Genomic DNA, 10,615 nt, shown 5'->3' with positions numbered 1-10,615 from the left:
GGTGGGTAGAGGGGAAGTGACTTTTTTCGCCGGACGCGCCGTCTATATTTATGGCGGGTAACTAAGCTCGCACCGCATCTACGTTTATAATATCTTTGCTACAGGGTCCCTTACCATTGCAAGATGTCAACAAGCACTTTTCGCGTACCGAAGGTCGAAGCTGTAGTAAATTTTGGTATAGTATCTTGATTTGGAACTGAAGTGTTTTTCTCTTTTCGCTCGACCAATTAGCAGTCAGCTGCCCGATTGTCGCGTCCCTCACTACAGGGTCCCTAAGCATTTCTACAAAGAAGAGCCGAACCTTTGCACACCTTCACCCCCTACTTTTTACCCCAAGTCCAAGTAACCGTGTGCGCGCGCGGATTCCAACTCGAAATTAGTTGTCTCCTCGTGCCATTATTTTCTTGACTTGAGGAAGGTTATAAACATAAAAATTCCGCTTCTATCAGATTTTTATTTCAAATTTCGCCATATTTGATTGAGAACTTGTAATTTTTTGTTCTCGTATGATGGCAAACTTATGGCAATACTAATCAGTTGTTAATTATTATTAAAAATCAATATAACATCAAGCCTAAAGTTCTACTTTTTTCCACTATATCACGTAAATTTAGATAGTTGATTTAAAATTTAATACCATCGATATCATTTTCACTTTCAACAAAATAGTTTAATTATCAACCAATTTCTAAGCAGTTGATTTTTAACAACAAAAAAGTATAAAAATGATTTGCTACTAAAGACGAATTTTTTTGAATACATAAATTGTAAGCAAAGGAGTTTAAGTTTTAAAAAAGGAAATTAGTATTTTGGACCAAAAAGACAAATCTTTAAAAGAACACGTGAATTTGAAACTGGAAGACAAATTTTCGACCAAAAATTAAATAATAAAATTTTTAACGAAAGAATTGAATTTTTAACAAAAATGGTGATTCCTCAAGTAAAACAATTATTTTTCACAAAGTTATTGAACTTAAGACCACATGGTTCAATTTTCTAACAAATTGTTTAATTTTCGAGAAGAAAGAAAGAATTTCCTACAGTAAAGGTGAATTTCCAACCGAAAACAATGAATTCTCAACAAAAAAGTTATTTTTCTACCGAAACAGGTTAATTTTTAATTGGATGGTTGCTTTTTATCAAAAAAAGTTTTCATTTATATAAAAAAATATTGAATTTTCGCCAAGAAATGGAATAGTCAATTAAAAAAATTAAGTTTTAACATAAAAAAACGGATATTCAGCAGAATAGTTAAATTTTCTACGAAAAAAAAATTTATTTTCAACTAAAATGATGAAGAAGGTACGAATTTTCTTCAGAGCAAATGATTTTCAATATGAACAGTTAATTTTAAATTAGACAATTGCATTTTGGTACAGTAAACATATAATTTCAATTCTGTTTTCTCTGGAACTATTGGAGCATGGATCTCCCTGATGTGATTTTGTAGGAATGTAGGGTATACTTTGTTGCAGCATTTGCACTGAAGCTTTATTCTTACAGAATTCCTCTTCTTTTTTCCTGAATCCATTATTTATCAAAAATGAACATACGCGGAACATAGAAAATGAGAATATTGCAGCAGACACCTAATTTCGAGCTGGACACTGGACTGAGAGTTGCACACAGTGTGCCTACGCGAAAACGGGTGCCTGGGCTAAATGTAGGATGCCGCCATTTTAAGTTCGGGTTCACCGAGGTTGGCGCGATTTTTAAAATTACGCAAAAGCAGATCCTTTGAAAAGAAATGAATAGAACTATAAATTATTAAAAATAAATACATAAAAATACAAGCTATTAACCCATACACTTGAGGGGACAGTTAATTTTGTGAAATAAATAAAACTAGAAGATATTAACCCACGCATTGCGGGGAAAGCTTATTTATTTAAATGAATAAATAAGACAATAATCACGTAAAAAGTATGTCCAATACTAAGACAACAATAAATATCGTTGAGTATCTTTTATATTCTAATATAAATTATAAAAGTAAAAATGTTCTATTATTCTTTAAATTCTTTCAAGTTTTGTACCACTGTTTATTTCAGCCCTAAAAAGTTATACATTTAATAAAAATAATAAAAAATAAACCTCAAAATCTGTAAATGAACTTCTATAAAATTCGTGAATTTTTTAATTTCCTGTGTTTTTAATTAAATGTCGCAGTATTGTGTTAGTGGCATATTAACAATATTGTTTATAAGATACACGATTTACTTATGTGAATAAATTAAGTAAATTAAATTTTCTTTTGAAAATTTATATTTTTGAATTAAAAATATAACTGTTTTGATGAGAACCCATTTTTTGACTTGAAAGTTCAAAAGTTTAAGTAAATTTTTTTTTCTTTCTTGACTTAAAAATCGTGTTTGATTGAAAGTTGAAGCAAAAAAATGCAATTCTAGTTGAAAAGTAATCGGTTTAGGTTAAGGCTTCAATAGTTTGATTGCAATATTTTTAAAAATAATTCGACTGCTTTCAATTGGCGATTAAAATATTTTTTGGTTAAAACATCAAGAATAATTATAATTTTTAATCAGAATTCACCTTTTTTGGTTAAACTAATACTTAAATTTTCTAACAAATTCGTGAATTTTAACATAAATAAGACTAAGTTTTTACCAAAAAAGGTGAATTCTTGTTAAAAAATATAATAGATCATATTTAAACCAAAAAATGTTTTGATTTTGAATTTAAAAAAATTGAATTCATTAAACAGACAAACGACTTTTTACCAACATATTTCGACTTGTAACAAAAAAGGATCAAATTTCTACAAACAGACATGATTTTTTTTAACCAAATAAGATTTTTTATTAAAAAAAAGAAAAATATTTGAAACAAAGTTTTGAACTTTCTACCATAATAATATGCGAATAATTCCACTAAGAATAAAACTTAAGACAGTACTTTTTTTATGAAAATATAGACTTAGTGACAGGAGAAACTAATCCTGGTCTATGGTATATAATTTTTTTAAGAAACAGAATAAAATGAAACAGAAACAGAATTATTGGCTTTTCAGCGCGTGGAGTTGTTTTATTTTATATTTTGAATTTAAAAGTTGGAAAATTGTATCAATAAACTACTCCTTTCATTAGGAAAAATGATTGTCAAATAAATTTGGATTGGCTAATTTTCGTTGGCGGGGTTTATCATTTAATTATTACATGTATCTGCTTATTTTAGAAATTATTTCAAACACAGAAGAAAGTTGAATTTTTTGCAGAATGTTTTATTCATATTATGAAAATCGATTTGATACGAAGGCATCATGCAACCAAACAAATAATCTCCTTGAGAATAAGTGTAAAAAATGAACATTCTGAATATGTGCAAAATCGATGTTTTCTAAAACACGTTTGTGAGTGAGCATGTTGATTTGCTGCACTATTAAAATAGTTTAAAAATGCAAGTATCGAGATTTTAAAAATATTCTCACCAATTGTTTTTCAATTTATAGATTTCATGTTTCAAAGATAATTGAATTGAAATTAAATGTTATAATACTGATAAATAAATCATAAAGCAAAGCCTTGCTGTATTATCACCAGGTTTAAATCAAAATTTTAATTATTATAAAATCACTTATGAATACCATATTGAAATTTTATTTATAATCTTCATACATTGAGCAATACATTTTTTCATCTCTGGTTACCTATATTTGAATAAGGTACTTGTAATAATCGAAAAGAAATAACCTTGGAACCGGCTGTTATATTTGTACAATATGACACCTAATATATACTTTTTCTAATATTTCAAAACATTCTAATTTTGTTGCAAAAGGGTTAAAAACAGTTATTCTTTTTAATAAAATGAAAAGTTTTTGTACAACATCATTTTTTGGTTGACACTTAACTTTTGAAGAAAATTTATTTATAGGATAGACCGGGGCACGTTGTTACATATGGCACGATGTCGCATGGGGCACGCTGTCACATTGGCTTCATTAAAAACACTAATAATTAGAGAGCAATACTAGTCATTTCCACAACGTGTCTGTGTATCAGAACATTTTTCACAGATTTTTTACTTCATAACCGAAACGTTCTAACTTATATTTATAAGTTGAGGGATTTCTTGAAGCTTTGGCGTATCACAGTCTTTCTAAATATCAAATGCAAAAAAAAAAAACAGAAAAATCTTCGAAGAAAATTTGTAACAACGTGCCCCGGTCGACCCTATACATATTTAAAATTTAATTTATAGAAAATGAACAAGATTTTAGATTTTTCAGAAATGTAGCAGAAAATAATTAGATAAGTATGTAATAAATATGAAATTAGATAATTGTAGAAGTCAAGAATTTTTTTTGATATTAAAAGAGTTACAATGGGCTTTAAGGGGTTGTACCTGCGAAAAATACACAAATTTATCTTTTTGTTCCTAAGTCTGTAAATATTTGTTTTGATGCCAAAATATGCAAATATGCTTTGTGTAAATATTATTGACATAATTAATTATATGTTTGTTATAAAAAAATATCATAGGCTACTGTGATAGTGATTGAAAGTCGACGTTAGAGATAGATGCTTTTTCATAATATGAGCTCTTATTCTCTGACTATTTTTTTATTATCAATTATCATTTATTTTATTTATCACAAACAAAAGGATAAAATCCATTTTTGCAATTCTTTAACATATTTTGTCAAATGTATACTATTTTTTCAAAGCTTTAAATGGCCTGCTAAATTAGAAACTGTATAAATTTTTATATAAAACTTTTTTTCCTAAAACCTAAAAGATTAAATAATTGGTGACATTAGTTTTAATGAAATTCCTAACCAAATTTTTATTTGAAACTGATTTTTATCAAATGTAAATATCTCAGAAGGACAAGCCTGCGGTCTTTAATCTAAGCGATAACGTTTACAGTATAGAATATATAAGTAAAATAAATTTAAAATTTAAAATAATCACACCAGTCACCTTTTTAATAATCTAGTTGATATTCCCATCCGAACGTTATTAATAAGCAATTTAAAAAACCGCGTTATAATAAAAAACCATAAAACCATCCCTAGCATATTTACGAACCCTTTCTCATTTTGGGGATGTTGAAAGTTATTTTTTATATTGGAAAAAATACAAGTATTTTTTATTTCTTTTGTGCAGAAAAATTTATTAAGAAAATAAAAAATATAATACTCTTGTCCACTATACATAATTTTTTGAGTTGCGTATTTTCTTTTTTAATTTGAAGGGGTGGTTTCTAGGGGCTTTCCGATATTATCAGAGAGTTAGGAACATAATTTAAGTTTTCTGAAAGTTGCCTGTGTGCCTAGTCTTAATTTAAAAATGTTGCGTCTGTCTCACATACATAAGAAAATTGCAATAATTCACATTTTAATAAAAAACTATTTTAATTTTGAATTAAACACGGTTTAATTCAACTAATAATAATGAATTTATAAACACATAGAATTTATAAATCAAGTAGTTTAATTTTGAACAGAAAAAGATTAATTTTCAACAACTGATTTAATAGTTGATATTGCAACCAAAAATCCTTACATTTTTTAAAAGAAACAATTCAGTTCAATTGAAAAATATTATTTTGAACAAAATGATGAAATACTTAAGCAAAGAAGATACATTTTTAATTGAAGAGTTGAATTTTGAACCAAAAAAGATAATATTTCTGGGAAAAGGGAATTTTTTAAAGCCAACAATAAGAAGTTTAAATCCACAATATACTTTAAGCTCAAAGGTGCATCCTCAAAGAAATATGTGAAACTTTTACGAAAAAGAATGTTTTTCTAACAGAATTGTTGAACTTTTCACCAAATATTTTAAGTTTCAGCTAACTAATTAAATTTATAATAAAAAAGGAAAAATTTGTGTACAAAAATATAATAGTTGACCTTGTGTGAAATTTTCTAGAGAAACGGGCGAATTGTAAATAAAACATTCAAAACTTTGACAAAAAGAATTACTTTTTAATCAAAAATTGAAAATTTTTAACAAAATAATTACATTTTAACCAAATAATAAAGTTTTAACCAAAACGATGGACTCTATACCAAAGCTATAATATACTAGACTTTTTAACCAGACTTCTGTTTTTGGTATTAAAGCGTTAGGTAGTATTAATTGAGTATTGCTAATTGTAGCAAGTTTGAAGTGGAATCAGAGGTGAGTTCTTGAGACGATGTTAGGGAAAATTTGGAAAAAAGGATGAAGATTTTAGAACAAAAATTATAAAAACAGGGTGATCATAACATAAGGCAGAACATTTGGAAAGTAGGATAGTGATTATCGAAAAATCAAAATGGCAGGTTAGAGCAGGAGAGAGTTGAAGTAATGAGAAGGAACGGATAAAGGAAACAGAATACTAGAAAAGAAAGAGATAAAAAATAGAGTTAAAGGGTCTCAGATTAGAAGAGGGAGAAAAAAATTGTACTAGTGAATATAAAGAAATAAGAACATAAGAGGGAAGTGATGGCAAAGAAGAGAATGTTATATGGAAACCCGGAACCAATGGAGGATGATTTGACAGGAGTAGACCGTAATACGCAGCATAAGTCCAGGAAAATAGCGGAAGTGGAAAGAACTAAGGGAAAAAAACGTGGTTTAATTATGGTAGAATACAGCTAACCGGAGTATAGTGGGATTGGGACAAAGGAAGGAAAGAGTTAGTAAGAAATGAGGTGCCGCGAAACTAAGAAAGAAAGGCATGGGAAATAGGAAAATAAGAAATAGGAAGAAGCAAAAAAAGACGAGAAACGAATGCATGGAAGAATGGAGGAAATGTTACTGGAATAAAGCAGGATTGGAGAGGAAGGATACGGAGTTTGTGAGAAATAGGACAAATAAGGGGAAAGAATAAGATGAAGGTTACCAAGTGGTAACAAATGGCAAGTTCAAAATGCAAAAAGAAAGAATAAAAAAGACAGAGCAATGGGAGGAATAGTCGTGGGAGTGAGCAACGAATGTATAACAGAGAATGATAAGAAAGATGAGAAATAACAAAAAGAAGAATTACTAGTGGAAGAGTCAAAGATGAGAGGAGAGATGTGGATGAGAATGGGGGCTTATATGAACGGCGATATATAGGAGAAAATAGAAGATGAGAACAGGAGATTAAGGAGGAAGGGAATAGAAGGAGAAAAAGAAAGAAAATTCAAAGATAAGCTATTGAATGGGGATCGAAAGAAATCGTTAAAGAGCTTGGAGGAGTTGGGATGGTTTTTCTTAAATGAAAATAAGAGAGAAGTGAAGAAACTCGAGGTAGGAGATTATATTGATCCGGATCACTTTTCCTCAATAGTGACATTAGAGCGTGAGAAAAGTAATCGCAATATGGATAAAAAAGAAGCACAGGTATAAGGAGCAGGAAAAGGAGATTGGGCAATGGAAGGAAAATAACAGTTTAGAGAAAAGGTCAGAAATGTCAAAATAGGAGAGGGAAATGTGGAATGTGAGACGGTAAAAATGATAGGAGAAAAAAAATAGGATTAGAGTGCCCAAGCAAAAAAGGAGCTAGTAAAGAAGGGAATAGAGGTGGATCGGATAAGTATTTTAAAGCAAAAGAGAAGGAGGTCAGAAGGAAATTTAGAAAATAGAGAAAAGGAAAAAGCAGTGGATAAGAATATAGGAGAAAAAATAGTATACTGAGTTGTGTGATAACAAGAAGGAGGCAAATAATTGAAAGTTTGAGATAGAGGCATTGAAGGAAAGGACGGAAGAACAGGTCTTGAATGTAGTAAGTAGAGAGAGAGAGAGAGAGAGACAGAAAAAGAAAAAGAGTAAAGCGTGGAAATGATAGAATGGAAAAAATATTGTATGGATTTGCTATAAGGAGTGTAGAGAAAAGTTGGGAAAGGAGAAAAATATGGTAGAGAACGAGATGAGGAAAAGGATATAACAAGGTTCTTGCCACGGTGTTGGGAATAAGGAAAGATATAAAGGCACCTGGTATAGATGAGATTTGAAATAAAGTCTGGAAGTATGTGGGAGCGGAACTAAAGGAATGTGCATGAATGATGTGTAATAGGGTACGGAGAGAACAGAGGTGGCCAGAGTTCGGGAAAGATGGAGTAGTGGTTTGACTCCTTTGACAGAATCGAGATAGAAATACCTTTGGCGGAAAAGGGGATACGAAAGGGTCTAATAAAAAGAGTATCGAAAATTTTCAGAGAGACAAAAAGCAGGGCAAAGGTAGGAGATCAAGTAGGAGATACACGGACAATGTAGTGCAGATGGAAGAGGATGAAGAAGGGAAGACGGGCCTAATTACTGGATTGGAGAAATACTTAGATGGAAACAAGTTGAATTTAAATGCAGAAAAGACAAAGATAATAAGTTTTAGAAAAGAAGAGAGAAGAAAGAAAGAATGGAATGGATGATGGAAGGAAGTAAAGTTAGAAGAAGTAAAAGAATCTGAATATTTGAGATATACCTTGCGAACGAATGCAGATCATCAAGATCATATAAGAGAGAGGATAAAAAAAAGCAGCAGGGATAAAGAAAAAGATTTGGGGAATAGAAAAAGTTGTTCATGAAAGATTGGAGAAGAAGAATGTGGTTATTAGATACTCTAGTATGGTCGGTATTAGGTTATGGAGCGGTGATATAGGGATGGAAGGTAACGAAAGAGATTGGGAGTTGATACGAAAGGTATATAAAATGGAAGCTAGGGGTAGACTAGAGGATATCTGGATATATAGCGAGAGAAGAAGAGCAAAGGGATAAATTAAGTACCAGAGTGGGTAAAAGGGCATTGCAATTTAAGACGAAGTTAAGGGTAGAAAAGGGAGGGGATTTAGCGAAAAAGTGTTTGAAGGAGGTAGAAAAACGTAGAGGGAGAGCGGTAGAACTAACAAGATGAAAACAAGAAAGGATGGAATTTTTTAGTGAAAGATGTATAAGCAAGTTGAATAGAGTAAGCTATAAAGATTAGAGGCAAAGAAGAGGGAAAGAGAATTAATCAAAGATGGAGAATGATTGAAGAATCAAAATATAATGAATAGTATAAGATGATAAAAAAGGAATAAGTACCAAAAAATTGTAGAAAAGGGATGGGCAAAGAGAAGATGGACCGGAATAGGAAGATTTAGATTGGGAAACAAGGTAAGGAAGAGGATGTAATGGAAATAAAGAGAAAAGAAAGTGCAGAATATGTAAATAGAAGGAGGAATCTTGGCAGCATGTATGAGATCAGGGGCGGGCCCAAAAAAGTATTTCGGGGGCAGGGTTTCAAAAAATATATATGTATATCCCATGCATAACTTAGCGGCGTCGGCCTTAAATACGAAAGGCTGAAAGATTCGGGGACGGGGGGGGGGGGGGGGGGGGGGGGGGGGGGGGGGGGGGGGTTAACCCCCTAAACACGTGCCCTGGATCCGCCACTGTATGGGATAGATGTAGAGGAGAAATGGAAGATAAGAGGAGATAGAAAGAGAATGTGGTAAACATTCTAGAGGATCTAGGGAAATTCTACAACACCACCCCACCACCACCACTACAAGCACAAATAAGGGTATAAACAACCTGTAAAATCAGTTCGTGAAGCGCCCTCACTTTACCTAATGTAGAAGGGAAGGTTTGACGCCGAGGATCACTTTTGAACTCTAAAAGATGGTCTTCTGCAGTTTCCCACTCCTCTGGCTAAACGTCCAGGCAAATTCAAGTACTTCTAATAAATTCGGAATTAGCTACGGGTTGTCAGTGAATGTGATTGAATTCATGCAGTAATTCTAAGCCCAACATAGTGAACTAAAAATGTTCACCAAGAGAAATGGAGAAATCTGACTATAAACATACTCATGCTAAAGGATTTGTGACCGTTCACTGCATTTTTGCAAGACTAAAACGAATTAGCTTATCTACAATAATCATGTTCTTAATTTGGAGTCTACTTCAACATCTTTGGAAGAGTTTTTAAACATTTGATTGATTAAGTATAAAAACCAGAGAAAAGGTTTAAATATTAATAAACAAATTTATGAAATCTGTCAGTTCACCATAATTTTGGTCTGTCTAAGTACAGAATATCCAACATAACTGTAAATAAGGGTCCGTTAGGGTGGTCTAAAAATGCATAGAAAATTTTGTTTCATGCTAATTTCTTGATTTTTTTTCTAATTTTGATTTAGCAGATGCTCTTTTGAGTACTGTGTTCTCATCTTCTTTTTACTTAAAATTATTCATATTGGTCTATTGGAATATTTATCAACGGCGGTTAGTTAATTTTCAATTATTAACAACAATATATTTTGTTTAAATAATTTTTTTCCAAAATTCGGGTTTTCCTAAAAATTAGTACTATTCGTCCAGTTAAATATTTATCAACATTGTTTTATTAATTTTTATATGTTCAAATAAATTCTATTTGTTTTAAATAATTTTCTGAAAATCGTTTTTTTGTATAAATTATTACTTTTGATCTTGTGGAATATTTAACAACATTAGCTAATTAATTTTTATTGTATAAACAAATTCCATTTATATGAAAAATGTATTTTTTTATAATTAATTATAAGCCCACAGGTATATTTTTAAATGTGAAAGATGTCTCTTACGAGAAATGTTGTTTAGAGTTAGAATATTTTGAAAAATTTGGAAATTTAAAAAAAAAATTATTGTTAAAATAAATTAAAGGT

Source organism: Belonocnema kinseyi, chromosome 5 (assembly GCF_010883055.1).
Source record: "Belonocnema kinseyi isolate 2016_QV_RU_SX_M_011 chromosome 5, B_treatae_v1, whole genome shotgun sequence".
In the NCBI taxonomy this organism is placed as follows: domain Eukaryota; kingdom Metazoa; phylum Arthropoda; class Insecta; order Hymenoptera; family Cynipidae; genus Belonocnema; species Belonocnema kinseyi.
The sequence above is the reverse complement of the archived record's forward strand: the minus strand, read 5'-3'. Positions refer to the sequence as shown.